Source organism: Hippopotamus amphibius, chromosome 17 (genome assembly GCF_030028045.1).
Source record: "Hippopotamus amphibius kiboko isolate mHipAmp2 chromosome 17, mHipAmp2.hap2, whole genome shotgun sequence".
Taxonomy (NCBI): domain Eukaryota; kingdom Metazoa; phylum Chordata; class Mammalia; order Artiodactyla; family Hippopotamidae; genus Hippopotamus; species Hippopotamus amphibius.
Window position 1 is genome coordinate 49,489,616 of NC_080202.1, and position 20,398 is coordinate 49,510,013.

General features: G+C 43.8%; 1 pseudogene; it reads right to left on the reverse strand.

Moving 5' to 3' along the window:
- LOC130839622 (leucine-rich repeat-containing protein 37B-like) overlaps window positions 1-20,398 on the reverse strand; it is a 77,212-nt pseudogene that overhangs the window by 39,452 nt on the left and 17,362 nt on the right.

Genomic DNA, 20,398 nt, shown 5'->3' on the forward strand with positions numbered 1-20,398 from the left:
GTTGTCCAAACTTTTGGGGTTGTTTGTCATGGCGATAGAGGTGTTTATAGAAGACTGTGCAAGCCTCAGACTAATGTCCAAGTATTGGATTAAATGAATATTAGGTCTAGGAAACACATACATGTATAAAACACACAATTACTGAATCCGTTAGGACATAAGGCTCTAGAAAGACCTGACAGAACCCCAGTGTGCTATCAGATATTCAAAGAGAAATCCAACAGAAATTGACAACTGAAACAGAACAAATCAGAGACAAAAGCAAAAGCAAACAAACAAACAAATAACACCTTACACATACAAACATTAATCCAGGGAGATTTTGTAAGCTAGGATCAAATATAGAAAAGAGCCAGAGTACCACCAGAGAGAATGGAGATTCTCAGAATGAAATTAGACAACTGTACTAAGAACTAAGATAAAGACAAAAACCTAATATTAAATACCAAGGCAGTGCGTCATCTGGAGAACAGAGCAAGCAGTCTGAGCAGACCGATAGTGTTGCTTATAAGTATGTTAAGATAAAATAAACTTAAAATGGCTGGAAGAAAGGGGAACAGAAGAGCGTAATGTGGTTGGAAATATGCAAAGAGCAAGAAAGGAATAGAAATGTATAAGAGATAGGGATGAAAGGAAAGTATGAGAGATATATTGTCCGTACTACCAAAAACTAAGCTAGATATAGAAGTATATAAAAAGGCAAAAAAAAAAAAAAAGAATAAAAAATATCATTAAAAAATTATGTTATAAAACTTGTAGATCCCTTAGGGCTAAGATCGTATTTAATAATGAAAAAAATTAAAAAAGAGAGAGACAAAAAGAAAAAGAAAAAACAAAAACAAAAAACTCCAGAACTGATCCCAGAATGGACCAGTTCAATAGGTATTGATACTACTATTTCTGTTTCCTTAGCGTCTCAGCTGTAAGTGTTCTTCTCCTTGCCTTGGGTTTTTTTGCATTATTCTGTGACCAGCAGAGGTTCCTTTATTGTTCATCTGTAAGCGTCGGTGTGTGAGGAGGGAGAGGGTACAATAGTGGCTCCTTCTCCTGGGAGTGAGTGAGCAGTGGCGCACTGTTGTTTCAGTCGGGCTTGGAGGTGCCTGATGCAGAGCGACGCCGGTGGCTCAGGCGTAAACAGAAAGTCTTAGAGTTGGGCCTCTCTCGGGTTTTTTTTTGTTGTTGTTGCTGTTGTTGTTTTTTTTTTTTTTTCTCTCGGCAGCCTCCCTGCTGCTGGTGTTGCAAGGGGTTTTAATCTAGCCCTGCCCGAGCGCCTGAGGGTGCTTGTTATCCCTGAGCGCCTTAGTTGGCCCACGGGCGTCTCTCCACTGCCTGTTGCAGAGGCACCGAAAAAGAGAGAGAGGCTATGCGCGCGGCTCCCCCGCCCCCGGGAGCCTGCAGCCTCCAGCCGCCATCATGGCCGTGCAGCTCTCAGGGACGGGCACTCCTCTCCGTGGACCTCCTCCCTCCTGTCCTCTCGGTCCATCACCCTACCGGCAACAATGTTTCTCACCCTGAACCAGCTCTCCAGTTCCCACGCTCCCGCTCCTGGACCCTCCGTTCAGCAGCGGATCGATGTCTTGGTCCGGGAATGCTGAGCTGCGCTGCGGACCCTCAGTATGTTTCTCACTCCCTCCCGTCTGCCACAGCTCCGCCGCTTCACCCTCTTTGAGCCTTCGTAGATGCCTCCCTACTGGCTATGTCAGGCTCCCCGCAGTCCTTTCTGGTGTCCGAGGCCGTCTGCTGGTGTTCAGCTGTTTCTCTGTGGGAATTACTGCGTCCTTCCGTGCATTCCCAATGCATCTGTGGAGAGGGATGCACTCCACATCTCTCTACTTTGCCGCCATCTTTCCTTCTGATCTTAAACATTTTTAATATTGGTATAATGATTCCTGCATCACAATTCTTAACAATAGTCTGTTTATTTTAGTAACAATGTATTCTAGACAATACTGTTTATATAATTCATCTGCTTATTTAACATTGAAATATTAATTTAATTTAGATTAAATTATGAAAATTATGAGTTAATGGCATTCATATTAATGTCAGTGTTCTATATTTTCTTGTCCTGTAGGTGAGAATTTGAGGTTAACTTTTTTTTTTTTAATTGGCTGCACTGGGGCTTTGTTGCTACATGTGGGCTTTCTCTAGTTGTGGCGAGCGTGGGCTACTGTTCATTGTGGTGCGCAGGCTTCTCATTCAGGTGGCTTCTCTTGTTTTGGAGTACGGGCTCCAGGCACGCAGGCTTCAGTACTTGTGGCACACAGGCTCAGTAGTTGTGGCAACTGACTGAGTTGATACATGTTATGTGAGATCTTCCTGGACCAGGGAACGAACCCATGACCCATGCATGGCAGGTGGATTCTTAACCATTGTGTCACTAGGGAAGTCCTGAGGTTAATTTTAATTCCTTTCATTTTACTAAGCAACTTTTTCAAATCTATTCTGTTTAGGCCAGATAGTAAATATTTTACATTTTGCTGGCCACATACAGTCTCTGTCGCATTTTTTTCTTTCTTTCTTTTTTTCTTTGACAGTCCTTTAAAAACCATTTTTAACTTATGCGCTGTATAGAAACAGACTGTGGGCCAGATTTCATTGTAGGTCATACACAAAATATAAACAGAGAGTATATGAACACATACAGTAAGGTTCATAGGGGAGACTATTATTGCTCAAACATCATCACCACTTTTCCTCTACAAATAAAGGGTTTTTTTTAATGTGTATCTTGTCTACATAATTAAAAAATTGAAAAAGAATAGGAGGTATTTAATGCTAGAGATGGGCTGGGGTCCTACCCAGACTTACAGAATTGCAGGATTTTATTGCTGGAAGAAAATTGAAGAGATTATCTAACTTGAATCCCTTAAGTACTTTATAGATAATCCACTTTATAGATAAGAACGCATAAACAAATATGATTAATTAACTTACAAATACTGGAGGGATAGCAAGCCTTCAAATGAGTCCTTATGTAATTCAGTCAAATGATTGTCACTGAGAATCCTGAAAAATGAAAAGGTTATTTCTGGATCAAAATGCAAAAGAAGTACAACTATTTACTACATAGGACTAACTCCTATATGTGGAGGAAAGCTGGTTAATGGTGCCACCCAAACATCCTATTTCTTATTTAATTTAGGGATGGTAATTTCTGGTCTGTTTTCATTTAAACCTTTCTTTTCACGTCCTCCTTTGTGTCCACCTCTCTCTATCTCTCTCTCTCACACACACACACACACCCCCCCACCCCATCCATTCTTCCACCAGATCATATAGTTAATGCCTACTCTCTAGGTCATGAAGTCCCTGTTAGAACCCAGCTCTGGGTTTTAACCCAGTGTTGCAGAGCTGTCCTTCCCTCCCATCTTTCCCCAAACCTTATCGGGAAGTCCCATACAGAACTCTATCAAGGCTGCAAAGGAAGCCATCTGATTCTTCCCCCATTAAAAAGTTTTCAAAAGCTAAAATGTCTATAAAAGATACATAATGTAATTTTTAGGTTAATAATTATAACACAAATCCCCAGGTAACACCATTCATGTCAAGAAAGAATCTTGCCAGCATCCCAGAAGCCTCCTGTGTTCACCTTTCCAATCACAACCCTCTCTGACTTTCTAGAGGGAACCACTATCCTGACTTTCATAAGAATTTCCTTGCTTTTTAAGTGTAGTTTTGTCTTTTCTGTATCAGCCATAAACAACACACTTTACTCTTGCTTCTTCTTCAACTTTATCTAAGTGGAATCCTACTACATGTATTATTTCCTACATTGCTTCTTTCACTCAACATTATTTTGTAAAATAATGTTATTTTTGCCTGTAGCATGTAGTGTTGCATGTCCAGCTATATGAGGCTTCTGGGTACGTGAAAGTGGCTAATGTGACAGAGTTGAATTTTTAATTTAATTCATTTCAATTATTTTAAAATTTAAATTAAAAAAACCAACAATGTAATTACTGCAAAATGTTTAAGGATGTTTGCAACAGTTTGTGTATGTGATACTACTTTTTCAACTTTAAATTTTATGAAATCTAAATACACATCAAGTATTTGTGGTAAAATTTTGCAACTAAATCGTAATTACAAAGAATTAGCATGGAAAAAAATGTAGAGTCTCTCAACATTTTTTTAATTCTAAATTTTTTTCTCTACATTTAAAAAAAATATTTATTTATTTATTTAGGCTGTGCTGGGTCTTTATTGCGGCATGCGAGATCTTTTTGCAGTGGCATGTGAGCTTCTTAGTTGCAACACGCAAACACTTTGTTGAAAAAATGTAGAATATCTTACTAATAATGTATACAATGATTACATATTAAAATGATATTTTGGATATAAGGGTTAAGTAAAAGATATTTATTTTTTCTGTTTCTTTTTACTTTTATTTTTAAGTGGCTACCAGAAAATTTAAGATTACCTGTGTGGTTTGCATTATGTTTCTGATGAAGTGTATGCCTTCTAACTCTATCACTATACCACACTTTATTTATTCATTCAACTCTTGGTGCACACTAAGAATTTTCTAGTTTTTAGTTATTAAAAACAATACTGCTTTGAACATGCTTGTATTTGTATCCTGATACATATTTGCCTGAGTTTCTCTAGGATGTAACAGGGATATAAAATTCTATTTCCTAAGGTGTGCTGTTTCAATTTGGCAGATTGAAACATGTCTAGTCTCCACCCATTCACTTCCACCAAAATCTCCAGGAATGCTAGAAAAGATATAACTTAAAAATTACCACCTTAGCTCAATGCATGGGAACAGCTCCACAAATGCTCCCCTACCAGAAATGTCCTGGAACTGCCTACAGGGTGAACCATTGTAACAGTGTGGTAGGAGCAGCCTACAGCACACATCAACCCCACATCTTTCCTCCTTGATCCAGGCGGCAAAAGTGTCCTCCTCCAGGTAGCCGCAATTGGTGTCAGGAAGGAGGCAATGTCCCAGGACCCTGAAAGAAAGGTATGCACTCCCTGACTAGCCACCAGAAGGCACCTTCCACCTCTGCCTTATTCTCAGGGGAACCCATTGGGAGTAACAAGCCCCAGCAGCGCATTTCACTTCTCCGCTAAACCTGGGAAACAAAAGCAGTAGAATCTCAACTACAAAGATGAACTGCACTCAGGAATGACCAAACAATGTGAGAAAGCCAACTCCATCAAGCACAGAAAACAAAAGCAAACATAAGAGCTTATAGCCACTCCCTCTTGCAAGAGCACCAGAATTACAACTAAATGCTGACCAATCATCAACAGAAAGACACTGGAACTCACCAAAAAAGACACCCCACATCCAGAGACAAAGGAAAAGCCACAATGAGACAGTAGGAGGGGGCGCAATCGCCTTGAAATCAAATCCCATAAATGCTGGGTGGGTGTCTCACAAACTGGAGGACAGTTATACTGCAGAAGTCCACCCACTAAAGTGAGGGTTCTGAACCCCATGTCAGGCTTCCCCACATGGGAGTCCAGCAATGGGAGGAGGAACCCCAGACATCCAGACTTTGAAAGCCAGTGGGATTTGATTGCAGCACCTCCACAGGACTGGGAAAAACAGAGATGCCACTCTTGGAGGGCACACAAGAAAGTGTGCTCACCAGGACCCAGGGGGAAGAAGTAGTGACCCCAGAGGAGAATGAACCAGACCTACCTGCTGGTGTTTGAGGGTTGCCTGCAGAGGTGGGGGATAGCTGTGGCTCACCAAGGAGACAGGGGCACTGGCAGCAGGGGTTCTGGGAAGTGCTCATTGGCATGAACCCTCCCAGAGTCCACCATTAGCCCTACCAAAGAGCCTGTAAGCTCCAGGGCTAAGTAGCCTCAGGCCAAACAACCAACAAGGTGTGAACACAGCCACACCCATTAGCAGACAAGCAGATTAAAGTTTTACTGAGCTCTGCCCACCAAATCAGATTGAAGTCTTACTGAGCTCTGCCCACCTAGCCCTATCCACCATCAGTCCCTCCCATCAGGAAGCACCCACAAGCCTCCTAGATAGCTTCCTTCACAAGAGGGCAGACAGCAGTATCAAGCAGTATCAGCAGTATTTTGTCTTGTGGAACTGAAAACCACAGCCAGAGAAAGAGAAAATGAAAAAGCAGAGGACTTTGTACCAGATGAAGGGACAGGATGAAAACCCAGTAAAATAACTAAATGAAGAGGAGATAGGCACCCTTACAGAAAAAGATTCAGAAAAATGATGGTGAAGATGATTCAGGACTTTGAAAAAAGACTGGATGCAAAGATTGAAAAGTTTTCCAAAGACCTAGAAGAATTAAAGAACAAACAAACAGATATATGCAACACAATAACTGAAGTGAAAAATACACTAGAAGGAACCAACAGCAGATTAACTGAGGCAGAAGGGCAAATAAGTGACCTGGAAGACGGAATGGTGAATATCACTGTTGTGGAAAAGAATAAGGAAAAAGGAATGAAAAGAGCTGAAGACAGCCTAAGAGACCTCTGGGACAATGTTAAACGCACCAACATTCTCATTGTAGGGGTCCCAGAAGGAGACGAGAGAGAGAAAGGACCCGAGAAAATACTGGAAGAGATTCCAGTTGAAAACTTCCCTAACATGGGAAAGGAAACAGCTACCCAAGTCCAGGAAGTGCAGAAAGTCCCAGGCCGGATAAACCCAGGGAGAAACAAGCCAAGACTTATAGAAGTCAAATTGACAAACATTAAAGACAGAGAAATGCTATTAAAAGCAACAAGGGAAAAACAACAAATAACATAGAAGGGAACTCCCATAAGGTTAACAGCTGATTTCTCAGCAGAAACTCCTCAAGTCAGAAGGGAGTGGCACAATATATTTCAAATGATGAAAAGGAAGAACCTACAACCAAGAATACTCTACCCAGCAAGGATCTCATTCAGATTCGATGGAGCAATAAAAAGCTTTACAGACAAGCAACAGCTAAGAGAATTCAGCACCACCAAACCAGCCCTACAACAAATGCTAAAGGAACTTCTGTAAGTGGGGAACATAAGAGAAGAAAAGGACCTACAAAAACACAAACAAAACAATTAAGAAAATGGTAATAAGAACACACATCTCGATAATTACCTTGAATGTAAATGGACTAAATGCACCAACCCAAAGACACAGGCTAGCTGAATGGATACAAAAACAAGATCCGTATATATGCTGTCTACAAGAGACCCACTTCAGACCTAAGGACACATACAGACAGAAAGTGAGGGGATGGAAAACGATATTCCATGCAAATGAAAATCAAAAGAAAGCTGGAGTAGCAAGAGTCACATCAGAGAAAATAGACTTTAAAATAAAAAATATTACAAGAGACAAGAAAGGACATTACATAAAGCTCAAGGGATCCATCCAAGAAGAGGAGATAACAATTATAAACATATATGCACCCAATATAGGAGCACCTAAATACATAAGGCAAATGCTAACAACTGTGAAAGAGGAAATGCAAGACAGAAATAGAGACATAGATGTAGATAACAAACACATGGACACCAAGTGGGGACAGAGGGAAGGGTTTGGGGGGGCTGAATTGGGAGATTGGGATACCAAATTGTACACTCTAAATATATGCTTTTTATTGCCTGTTAACTATACCTCAATAAAAGTTCTTAAAAAAAAAAAGAGCTTATAGCCAATGAATCAGAGTTAACAAAGCACAAGAGGACCTTAGCATAGCATAATTATTACCCTCAGACAGAGGGAAGCACATAGTATATCCATTAAAAAGAATCAACTCAAGAATATATGAATCAAAAGTGTTAGCAGTCATAAAAACTAAGTATATGAGCAGCAGAAATGACAGTTAAAGAGTAAATTAGAAAACTCAGAGATCCAGCCAATGACCTGTCAGAGTGCAGAATGAAGGGCTCCGGGATGACTCACAGTCAAGCCTGACACCTGGGTCTGCCTGAGGACTGTAAGGCCTGCTCTCACAATAAAGACTAGAAACATGCTGGGGGGAGGATGGGGTGCTGGTTTTCACCTGTTTCTTATATCTAATGAGCAGGAAGGCACATAACCAGTATCCCAAGGGTGGAGTGACGGTTTGGCAGAGAGCCAGTACAGGAGAAACTCTGTAAGATGTCAAAGAATCCCCTTCCTTGCAGGTAATATTAACGGTGGTACATCCTTCAGGAGGCTTGGGGATCTGAGCACATGCTGTGTTGCCTTGTGAAACTATTTCCATTGAGTCCTGCATTTAAAACATTTTGGTTTTCACTCAGGGTCTCTTGCTCACATATTTATGTTAATTCCATCTCATAGCTTAATTCCATCTCATAAATTAATTCTTTACTAATAGCTTATGAGAATTAAAATATTACTACCTGAAAACTCTGCAACTCTCAGTTATTAAAGTGGTTCCTATTATAGAGAATACAATCACACACATGTTTAAAAGATCACTAAAACGAAAACACAAAAGACTTTAATTCCCACAAAGAACACTTGGAGCCCTGACAACGCTTCAAGGACCTTGACCTGCACTTGAAATTCACCACGTTAGAAGGAGCAGCAGTGATGGTCAGAATCCATGTTAGGGGGGATGATCAACAGATGGTGCTAAGATGGATTGTCTTCTCGCCTCTGTTAAGTGGTGGCTTCATATCTCCATGGAAATGATCCAAAAAGACAAAACCAATCAATGTGTCCAACGATGTATACACTAGCCCTTTTCATAATTTCAAAAGTTGGAAAAAACTCTCCCTCCCCATGTCATGTAACAAAATTGTAAGTCTATACCATGAATGACACACAAAGGTCACAGGAAATGACGATATATGAAAAAACTCAAGAGAAAAGTGAAACTCATATATGCAAATTATAACTGAACGCTGACAAGGAGACAATAAGGACAGCGAAGAGATGGGGCTGATCCTCAGCTCTTCATGGCACTGTGCTCTCTGACTGGCTGAGGCCCACATCACACTGGTTAAGAGTCTGAATATCGTGTGGGACAGGGAGTAAACAAAGACCACGTATTTTCAATTAATGAGGTTTCTTTCGGTGAAGTTGTCTGCATGACAGGACAGTAAAACAGTTTTAAATAACAATAACAAATTCAACCTGGAAGTAAAGTTGATACTGAGAATGAGTCAGTCACAAAAAATTTCCGAAAATGGAGCTTCAAATACACAATAACTGAATAACTGAAATCAAATACACTGATGTGTAGAACTCCAAATATTCATTATGACTAAAGCAAAAAATTTAAAACTATGGGGAATCAGAGTTAAAGCCAGATCTAAAACTTTCTCAACCATGAAAATATCAAAACCAGGCATGAAGTAACAGTTAAGAAACATCCATGTTTAACTTCTGACCAGGGTTCTGGTCTAAGGCAATCTTCTGAATTTCACATTCACTCTTGATTCTCTATTATTGACAGTTATCCTTCTCTCCACCTAAGTAACTTCTAGGAAACTGAGAGGCCTCAGGGTTGGTCTGCTGGTTTGTTTGACTTAAGTATGTATATAATACAAACAGTAGGCAATTCTGGAACTGATTTCCTCTCCTTCCCCTACTTTCTTTCTCTCCAAAGTACTTATCAATACTTGAAATTATATCTATCTGTTTATTATACATATATACTTATTTTTATGTATTTGTAAACCCCCTGAGAACTGGGATACTTGGGCTGGTTTATTCTTGGGCCTGTATCCCTAGCATGTAAAACAGTTGCTGGCATGTTCTAGATACTCCAAAAATATCTATAGAATGAATTCAGAAAGTGACAGGTACTTTTATTTAACTATCAGATACTTTTATTTAAAGCAAGTCATCCACTTCACATCACTCATGAAGATAAGTATAGGAAAAGAAATGTCTTTCTTCTCCCCTACATTTGTGACTCAATCTTCTGAGACAAGAATCCTTTGAGAATTTCATAAAAGCAATGGTTCTTGTCCCTAGAAAACTGCACTCTCTTGAACACATGCAAAAGTGTGCATGCAATTTCCGCCTTGGATGATCCTTTTAGGGCAGAAGTCTATGAACAGAGTGGACTGAATCCAGAGGGGAGAACTTGGATGAGAAACAAAATTACATCTCAATTTTCACAAACATCTATCTAAAATCAGCATTTCCTTCCATTTTGAATGTGGGCAACACACCACACCAGATCAGCAGTATAGTTAATTTGGTCCCCAATGGAAATCACAGATCATCTGCTACCACGTATATGTTACAGATATCTCGAAACACCATTTATTCTCATCACTACCTTGGAGCTATAATATTTATAAGACCTACCACCATATCCTGTTATTTAATGTATTAAGAGAAGCATATTTATTAGTATATCACAAACTTTAAAAATATTCTGAAAACTATTTCAATATAATTAGTTTGCTTTGTTTTTCTATATATTTGAACTTATTATACATTTCAAAACAAGATCCCAAGGACATAAGCTTCTTCAGATCACCAGAGAGATGTACATGGGTGAGCACGAGGGAAGGTTAGGAAATTTTGCCTTGGGGAATCATTGAACTCAAGTTAGGAACCTCTGCTTACAAGGTATAAACCTCAAACTGATTTAGATATCTTCACACCTTAGCAGACTCATGTTATAGTGTATCACCTCCCAAACACATGGTTTTTAAAGAATTAATTTTTAACTTCATTTTAAAAAATTATGTAATATATATTCACATGGCTCAAAATTCCAAAAATATATAGCACACGATCCAAACTTTTTCTCTTACCTCTGTCCCTCAGTCTACCACCCCACCTCCACTCCCCAGAGGAAACTAAGTTATCTATTTCTTGTGCCAAATGACTTTCATTTTTCTTACAAGTTTGGGAAATAAAATTTCCAACTTAGATGCTATCATGGGAAATATAAACTACATATAGTATTTAGGAAATCTGCAAAATAAATAAATTTCTGCTAGTATCAGTTTTTCCCCTCTAATATCCAATAAGATATCAGACTAAGGGGGCACCTCTTTAAGAGCTGTCATAAACCCTATTTTTAGGTTGACTGTTATGTCTTTTATTATTAATTCAGAAGTCATGTATGACTTGTCTATTCAAGTTGAACTAATGATATGACCACAAACTGTCATGAAAAATTACTTTGAATGTGTTTTTCCAAATTCGCTTGTGTATCTAAACTGACTTTTTCTACAAATGGAGATAAAAAGAAAAGTAACAGAAAAAAGGGCAAAGGACAGACAATTCAGGGATAAAATACAAATGTTCAGTAAACATATAAAATATTTAAATTCACAAGTAATCAGAAAATTCAAATTCAGATGGGACCCCTTTTAGTCACCCATTAGATCAGCAAGAAAAAAAGAAAGAAAGAAAGAAAAAGAGAGACTATCAGTGGTGAAAGGGTGTGGGGAAATGAAAGTCATCACAGAATGTTGACTGGCGCTTAAGCTGACTCAGCCTTTCTGAGGGCAATGAAAATTTTATATCTACAGAGTCTTCACACCAACAATCCCAGTTCTAGATAACGATTCTACAGAAATATTTGACCAGGTTCACAAAGATGCATGTACAAGGACAGTAACTGCATCGATGCAGTAACATGAAAACTGGACATGATCTAAACATCCTTCAAGGGGGGCAGTATTAAACTGTGATACATTCACACTGTGGTATACTATGCAGGAGTTTAAATGAATGGGGTAACCACCTATGTACCAGGAAGGAAAGAAATCTACCAAGGTGAGTCAAAAATTATCTGCACTCTGGCTGTAGAAATTCTATCACCAGAGAATGGATAATTTTTGACTCACCCTCCTAAGACATAGCATGAAGTGAAAGTCAAGTTGCAGGAGATTATCATTTATGTAAAAAATAAAATCACACAGCAAACCTATGTTCTTACCTTAAATATGCATTTACTCAAATATATGGAAGAGTCTGCAAGGATATATACTAAACTCAAAGTCGCATGGGTGGGGGATGAGGGCACAAGGAGGGTTTTCACTATACCTGTTATTTCATTTTTACACATTGAGAATATAATGTATTACGTGTATAATGGAAAAGGACGTTAAATTGGCTTTTACTGATTTTAAAGAAGGCCTGCCACATTTAATTTTCAAAATAAACACAGAATTTCAGTCAGTAGGTTGCTTTGGGATATGGAGGGGGAAATACCTTTTCTCACAGCTATTGACCTCAAAATTCTGGACCAAGAAGTCAAAATGCAGTTAGCTCTTTGTATTCATATCTGGACAGAATATACTCACAGTGTCTCAGTCCAACGGTATGCCTTCCACACATTTTCATCAATGCAAGACATAGAGTTTCCTTGGAAATTTCTGTGAAGAAACACAGTTCACATCCTTGAGTCGGCAGGAAAAGAATGAGGACAATAAGTGAAAGAATCATGGCCACTTTGTGGGGAATATTCAAGTGCAGAAGAGACCAGTTTTCTCATTCCCACAGCTTCTCAGCTGCCCAGTGTGCACAATCAATAAAGACATAATGTGAGGCCACTGGCACAAACAATGAGGCCTCTCCTCAGAACCTGAACTTCCTCTCTGTCCAGTTTCTTGGACACATAATGTCAGTTGCTTTGAATGTAAGTCTATTTTTCCCAAAAATCACTTATGTGTCTAAAATGACTCCGACCAATCAATGAGAAGAATGTCAAACATTGCTCAATATCAGCAAATAAATATAAAGAAATCCTACGCCAGGCAATACCAAAGGTTTGGTTAGTGCCCTCAAACTCACTCCACGTGTTGGAAGGATAAGGGCAATTAGAACTTAGAAGGACTAATATGAAAACATCTCTTAGACATATTGCATAGGGAAAAGCACAAAGCACTGAGCAAGGAGTAAAAGTATCACCTCGTCAGGGGAACAAACACAAAGGAAAGAGGTTGGAAGGAAGGACACACATCAAAATAGTAACAGGAGTTACCTTATTGGTGGTGGGAAGATGGGGTACAATTTTCACATCTCATCCTATATGCTTCTGTGACTTTTTTTTTTAATGAGACTGTATCTGAGAATTAGACATGTTCAAGAGAAGCTGTTAAAATGTCGGAGGTTCAGTTTCAACCACTCATTCAGTGGATGGCTTTGAATCTTTACCTTTAGCTTTGTCCTCTTCCCTCAGCAACAATGAAACTATTCAGTCTATATGCACATTCTTCAGGGGGCTCATAAAGAAGTCAAAATAGATACCTCTCTGCCCATCTGCTTAAGGGACATTTCCACTCAAACAGAGCCTTCTGGGTGCTTTCTGCTCACCACTAATAGATGCCTAAAACTGAACTCCTCTCCCTCATACTGACTCTCCTTCCCCACTGCTGTATTTCCACCTGTTACACCACCATCATTCTGCCCATCAACACATGTGATTTTCCTCTTTCCTGTATACCGAATCCTCCAACTCTAGTCAGTTACTACATCTTGTCAGTTCTTCCTCTGCAGTGCTCTCAGAATTTTTTTTCTACTCCCATCTCAACCATTCTAATTCAGCCCCTTCTCACGTTACTCCTAGATTTTGCTAGAACATGCTATTTGGTCTCCCTGAATCAAGATTTCCCCTCTAGATCACTCTACATACAGAATCTAAAATCATCCTCTCATTCTAATCATTTGTCTCTCTGGCTTGAAAACTTTCAGTGGCCCCCCATATCTTAGAGCATAACTTTCAAACCCACATTGCGGAGAGCCAAGGTTTTTCAAAATCATATCTTCCACTGCTGCCTCACCCAATTCTTTATAGCCCGATGAATCTACTAAACCCTGATCATCCCTGCACTCACACCTTTGCCTACACTGTACTCCCTCTGTTTTCTCTAAAAAATCATAGCCAATCTTCACGTCCCAGCTAAAGTTTTAGCCTATCCATGCAGATTTCTGTGACTGCCACACTTCAGTGATTACAGGTTCTGGTGAATTAGAGCACCTATCTGTATCTCTTTTAATAATTATATATAATCTCCCTTTTAAGGCACATCCCCTTTCTTCCCACTTGGCATTGTCATGTTCTGGAGACAATGCTGGACTTCTGTGGCTCCAACAGTACTTGGCCCTGGGGTGGGCACAAAATGGGTGCTATAAATAGAAGGTAGGAAACAAATATGACTTCGAGATATAACTGAGAGAGTCAATAATAGTAATAGCTAACACTAACATATATGCTAGGCACTGATATAAGAGCTTTACCTGTATTAACGCATCTAAATCTCACGGCAATGCTATGAGATGATGACTGCCACAGTCCCCACTTCACAGATGAGGACATGGAGTCACAAAGCTAAACAATGACAGACCTGGGTTCAAATCCAGGCGGCCTGGCTCCAGAATCTCACACTTAAGCACTCTGTGGTATTACCACCAACGAGGTGGGGAGAGACACATGTTGCTGTAAAGAGGATGCAGCAAAGATGGGAGAAGAGTCGATGTTAAGGAATTAAATAATGGAGTAAAAAATGGAGAAGGCAAAAGAATAAGGGCAATGATAAGTAGAAACCTGGAGAAGAGGGAACAATAGCAAGAAGGAGAATGAAGATAAGCAACACTGACAAACGAAAGGTAGAAATGGAACATCAGCAAACATGGGTTGGGGAGATGAAGAAGACCCAGGAAGACCTCGAAGAAAGGCTGCCATGTCAGGCAGGATGCAGAGAAGAAATGAGGAAAGGAATTCTTACACGGTGGTGAAGATGCCCTTGTAGGTGTTGGGCTGTGGCTCAGGCACTCTGTGGAGTTTCTGCTTTGGGCTGAGACAAACACAGGAGAGCATCTCATCTTTGCAGGTACAGAGCTCACATATGTTGACATTTGTGGTGGCATTCTGTTCTGCTTGCTTCTTTTGGGGGGTATAGTTTACACCCAGAAGACCTGTGGATACTGAATCCTGAGAAAAGGAAAAAGAACTGTCTCAGATGGACTTGGTTTCTGAGAAATGGTACCTCCCAGGTCCAAGGGGTAACTGTGACGTGAGTCAGGGTCGGCTGTGCAAGTGTCACCACAGGGGGTTTGGGAGGTGGGACTGGAGTTTGCAGCAGGGCTGTAGAACATCCAGACTCCATGGGAGGCTCTGGAGTTATGGTAAGCTCCAGGTCCAAAAGTTTCCCTGTGACTCTGGGTGATGTTGGAGGCTCAGCATGAGCCTGATCTGGTGCTGGAACAAGCACCTCGGGATGCGATGGAGACTGAGCTGCAGCTTCCCCTGGAGGCTGAGCTTGGGGCTGCCGCGTGGTTGGAGAAGGTTCAGCCTCCGTACTGGATTCCGGAGTTAACGTAATTTCCAGGTCCAAAGGTTGAACTGTGACCTCAGTCAAGGCTGGATGTGGAAGCTGAACCTGCTCTGGACTTGGAAGTGTCACTTCAGGGTATGCTGCTGGAACTGCACTCTGCTGCAGGACTGTGGAATGTTCAGCCTCTGTGGTAGGCTGGACTGACAATGGTTCCACCTCTGTAGGGGGCTCTGATGCCTGAGCCTGAAGCTCCTGTTGTGTGGCAGAAGGTACCACCTCCTTAGGGGGCTCGGGAGATATATCTGGGCTCCCTGGGGAACCAGGGACTGAGCTGGGGCCTCCTGCTGCACTGCAGGATGTTCTACCTCTTCGGTGGGCTCTACAGTTAAGACAGTCCAAGGGTTCAACTGTGATATTGGGCAACACTGGATGTTGAGCTTCACCTGGACTTAGAGGTGAGGCTGTCACTTCATGAGGTAGTGAAGGTGGAGCTGCACCATCTGTAGGGGCCTCTGGAGGCTGAGTTGGGGGCTCCTGCTGGACTGGAGAAGGTTCAACACTTTCAGAGGCGGTTGGATGCTGATCTGAAAGCTCTTGCTGCACTGACAAAGGTTTCACCTGCTCAGGGGACACTGTGAGCTGGGCTGCGGCTTCTTGTTGGGATGGAGAAGTTTCCACCTCATTAGTGAATGCTGGAGTTACGGCAAGTGCAAGATTCACAGGTTTAACGGCGACAGTGGGCCGCTGCAGAGGCCGAGCTTGATCCTGCCCTGGAGGAGGAACCCTTGTCATGTGATGCTCTGAGGCGAGAACTACAATCGCATTAGAGAGCTCTGCAGTCTGAGCTGTGGTCTCCTCCTGTGCTGAAGGTTTATTAGGTGTAACAGCTTCTATAGATTGGGCTGGCAAAGGTTCAACCTCCTCAGGTGGCTGTGGAGGCAGCGTGGTGGCCTCGTGCTGCGCTCTAGGAAATTCTGCACTACTAAGGGGCACTGAGGGCTGAGCTGAAGGCTTGTGCTGAGTTGGAGAAGGTCCCACGTCTGGAGTGGGTTCTTGCTGTTATGCTAAGCTCCACATCTGCAGGTTTGATGGTGCTATTGGATACGTTTGAATGCTGAGCCTGATGGTGACTTGGAGGTGAAACGGTCATTTCCTAAGGCTGTGGAGGCTGAGCTGGCCGTACCTGTTGAGTTGGAGAAGGTTCCACCTCCCCTGCAGAAGGTTCTGGAGGCTGAGCCTGTTGCTCCGGCAGCGTTGCAAAAGGTTCTGTCTCTGCTGGAAACGGAGCTGAGGCTTCCTCCTGAGTTGGAGAAGCTTCAGCTTCTCCAATAGACTCTGCGGGCTGAGCTGGGGTCTCATGCTGGGCTGGAAAGGGTTCAACTTCCTCACTAAGCTCAGAAGGCTGCGTTGGTTGCCCCTGTTCACTTGGAGAAGGCTCAGCTTCCACAAGAGGCTCTAGAGGCTGACCTTGGGTCTCCTGCTGTGTTGGAGAAGATTCTGTCTCCTCAGGAGGCTAAGGAGGCAGAGCCAGGGACTCCTGCTGCGCTGTAGGAAATTCAGCTTCCGTAGTGGCCTCTGGAGTGATGGGAAGCTCCAAATCCAGAGGTTGAAGTGTGACACTGGGAAAGTTTGAATGAGCGTGGTGCTGAATGCCAGGTAGGGATGCTCCCTCATCACTCACTTCACTTTCAAGTACATACTCGGTAGGGTATCCTGGAGCTTGAGTTGGGGGTCTCTTGATGGAGTAGGGAAGGTTTAATCTCCTGAGGGAGCTCTAGAGACTGAGATATAGGCTCCTGCTGGAGTGGAGGTGGTTCTACCTCTTCAGTGGGCTCTGCGGTTTCATCCTGGACCTCTGCCTGGGGTGAAAAAGATTCAACCTCCTCAGGGGTCTCTGGATGATGAAGTTGGGCGACGTGCTGGGATGCAGAAATTACAACCTCCTCAGGGGGCTCCGGAGGTTGCTCTGAGTTCCCCAGAAAATCCATAGGCAGGCTCTCCTCAGGATAAATGGTATCCTTACTGGAATCTACATAATCACCCTGCAACTGTTGTTCTAGACCCTGAGGTTTATTTTCTAACACAACTATAGTTCCAACAATAATTTTAGCAAGCTGTTGATGCTGATCTTGATCCTTCTTCAGGTTTGGGGCTGAAACAATAAACTTCGTTGGTTTTGAGCTCTTGAACAAGTATTTCAAATGATTGGTGACCTTCAGCCCGATCTAGACCTAAGGTTTTAGTCTTACTTTTGGGTCAAAAAGGCAGAACTAAGCCCTGATTCTGTTGCCAGTCCTGCACTGGAGCCACTGCTGGGAGCTTTTGCTGCTGGGTTAGCTTGTCATTCACATCCTGATGTGGAACAGCAGGGGACTCAGGTTCAATCCCTCTTCAGGGAACTAATGCAGTGCGGTGTGGCCAAAAAAAAATCCAATGCCTTTGCTGCATAGGGGACCTTGGAGGTCTGGCCCCTGCACCCACAGCCTGGCTGCACGGAGCCCCGCGATGGTCCTGGTGAGCCACACTCCTGCACCCCCTCCCCACCGGGGGTTCCCTTAGCCAGGAAAGCAGGCCCACCCTTCCCCTTTCTTCTCTGGTTCTTTTGCTAAACCCCAGCTCACTACATATGTGATGCCGTTTGTGCTGGGGCCACTCCGTTTTCCTGTGTGGGAGGACACAGTGGGGTCTGGAGGCTCTAACAGTGCTGATGGTGGCCAGACTAGAGAAGGGTGACCCAACTTTGTGCTCGATTCTCTCTTACACGACTTGATTAAAGTCTTTGTAAAGAAGAAAAGCACTTTCTCTTTTGAAACGAAAAAAAGAAAAGAACTTCACAACCCCTCAGCAGATGCCACCTCCTCTGGGAGCCTCCCTGGCCCTCTGGGCTCTGCCTCCCTCCCTCATGTGCCGCCCTCACTCTCATGCCTCCCTGACCCAGGGCCATGTCTCCGCCTGCCTCTGTCCCTCCCCAGACATGGAGGGCCTCATGTGGCCCTCACCACAACTCTGGTAGGCCCCATGAATGCAGGGATCAGTGGCCCATTTTAGAGACTAGAAAGCTGAGGCTCAGAGAAGTGAAGCAACTCCCCTGAGTCACACAGCGGGGCTGGGGCTGGGTGGAGGCTGCTCTGAGCTCTCTCCCCCACCCTATGCTGCTTCTGACATGGGACGGCCACAGGCCTGGCCCTGCGCCAGCCCTGCTGGGAGGAGCGGCTGCAGGGGGAGCGTGGAGGGGCTGGTGAGCTACTCCCACTCCCCAGAAACCCAGCACCCAAGCCCAACTGGGCAGCAGCCACCCGCTCGTCCACCGGACGTCTGCCCTCCTGGGGCCCCAGGACAGCACAGCCCCACAGAAGGCGTCACCCCTCACCCCCGACGGACCACTGAAGGCCCCCCAGGCCCTGGGTACCAAGGAGCTTCTTGAAAGGCATCCTGGGGGTCCCATCCCCAACCTGGTCCTCTCGCGAGGATGTGGGGACAGATGCGGCCCCAGCAGCACAGCAAAGCTGCCATGGGGTGGAGGGCTGGCGGGGACCGGAGGAGCCAGGGTGCCACAGCCCTTCTTACCTCTCCGGCCTCCTCTCACCACATCCCTACCTTCGTCCTCGCTCCCCCCAAAGCTCTCCCTGTTCTTTGCATGTATGGGGCCTTCGTTCACAGTCCATGCACATCACTCCTTCTGTCTGGAGCACTCTTTCCTGTGTCTCCTCACTTTCCCACGCATTCTTCAGGCCTCACCCGGGATGTCAGTTCCTCCAGGGAGCCTTCCCCCCTCTGCCCTTCTCCAATCTGGGTTAGACCCCCCGCCCCGCTGTACTCCCAGGGCGTCCTTCTCTCTCCTCCGGCCCTCGCCCCTCGTGGTAGCGGCGGCCTTACTCACCTGCGTGCCTTCCAGAGGGCGGGACCCAGGTCCACCTCGCTCAGCGCTGCGGCCCACGCCCCTGGCCCAGTGATGGGCTCTGAGCATGCTCTCAATGAACATTGACTAAAATGTGCAGGTGCTCAGAGGCAAAACGGGGCTAACACTGTCGCGGTCTCGTGTGCTGCCTCACTTTCCCCACCCGTCTCCACAGCAGCCAAATCTGCAGCCTGAACGTCCTCTGCCGGGGCTTTGCTAATTTCCCCGAGATAAGAAGAATAATGCCAAGGCTTTCATCTCGAAAGAAACAATTACACTTTTCCTTACTTCCCCACTTTAGATGAGATTTTTAACTTGTCCCCTCTCATCTACCCCGCATCCTTGTGGAAAATCCCATCCTCATCAGAAGACTCCTGGTCGTGTAGCTTCTGTGCCATGTTTTTCTTGCATGTGGCGCTGAGAGGTCTATACACATCCCTAAGCCAAAGTGGCTGCCATCTCCAGAAAAAGCCCTCCTAGAACACAGAATGGGAAATATTAACTCTGCATCCCCCTGCTTTCTCCGACCACAGTACGTTAACCTCCTCAAAGTTACCTGACTCTCACCTTCCCCAAGCGGCTCTTCCGCAGCAGAAAGGGAAAAAAGCCCCTTGGAGGGAAACACACACAGTCAGTGTTACATTTCTCACCTCTCTCACCTGTGTTACCTCTGGGCTTCTCAGGACTAAATGAATGCTTCAGTCCAGAATCACAATGAGCAAAATCACCACAGACCTGGGGGCAGGAGCCCTCTCTCAAAAGGATTAAGGGTCTGTGCCCCACCCCTGTTGGCCCCTGTGCCACTGTGCCTCTCTTAGGTAGTTCCTCCCCTGAGGAATCTTACCCGTCTCTGGCTAACCAGCCATCCTCCGTGGCCAAACAGGCTGATATGAGGTGTGAAAGTGAGAAGGGGGCTGTGACCCAGTGAGGGTCAATTTTCTGTTTCCATGCTAGCCTATGCCCCCATGGCCTACATGCCCAGCACCCTTAGTTCCTCCTCTGCTCAAGCAGGAAGTTCTGCATCCAGTCGCTTGGCCCACATACTTTAATTACTATTAGTAACATTTTCAAGGTTTCAGAAAAACTTCTGAATGTTTTCCCACACAAGAAGACCTCGAAGAAAGGCTGCCATGTCAGGCAAGATGCAGAGAACAAATGAGGAAAGGGATTCTTACAGTATGGTGAAGATGTCCTTGTAAGTGTTGGGCTGTGGCTCAGGCACTCTGTGGAGCTTCTGCTTTGGTCTGAGACCCATACAGGGCAGCGTCTCATCTTTGCAGGTACAGAGCTCACACATGTTGATGTCCATGGTGG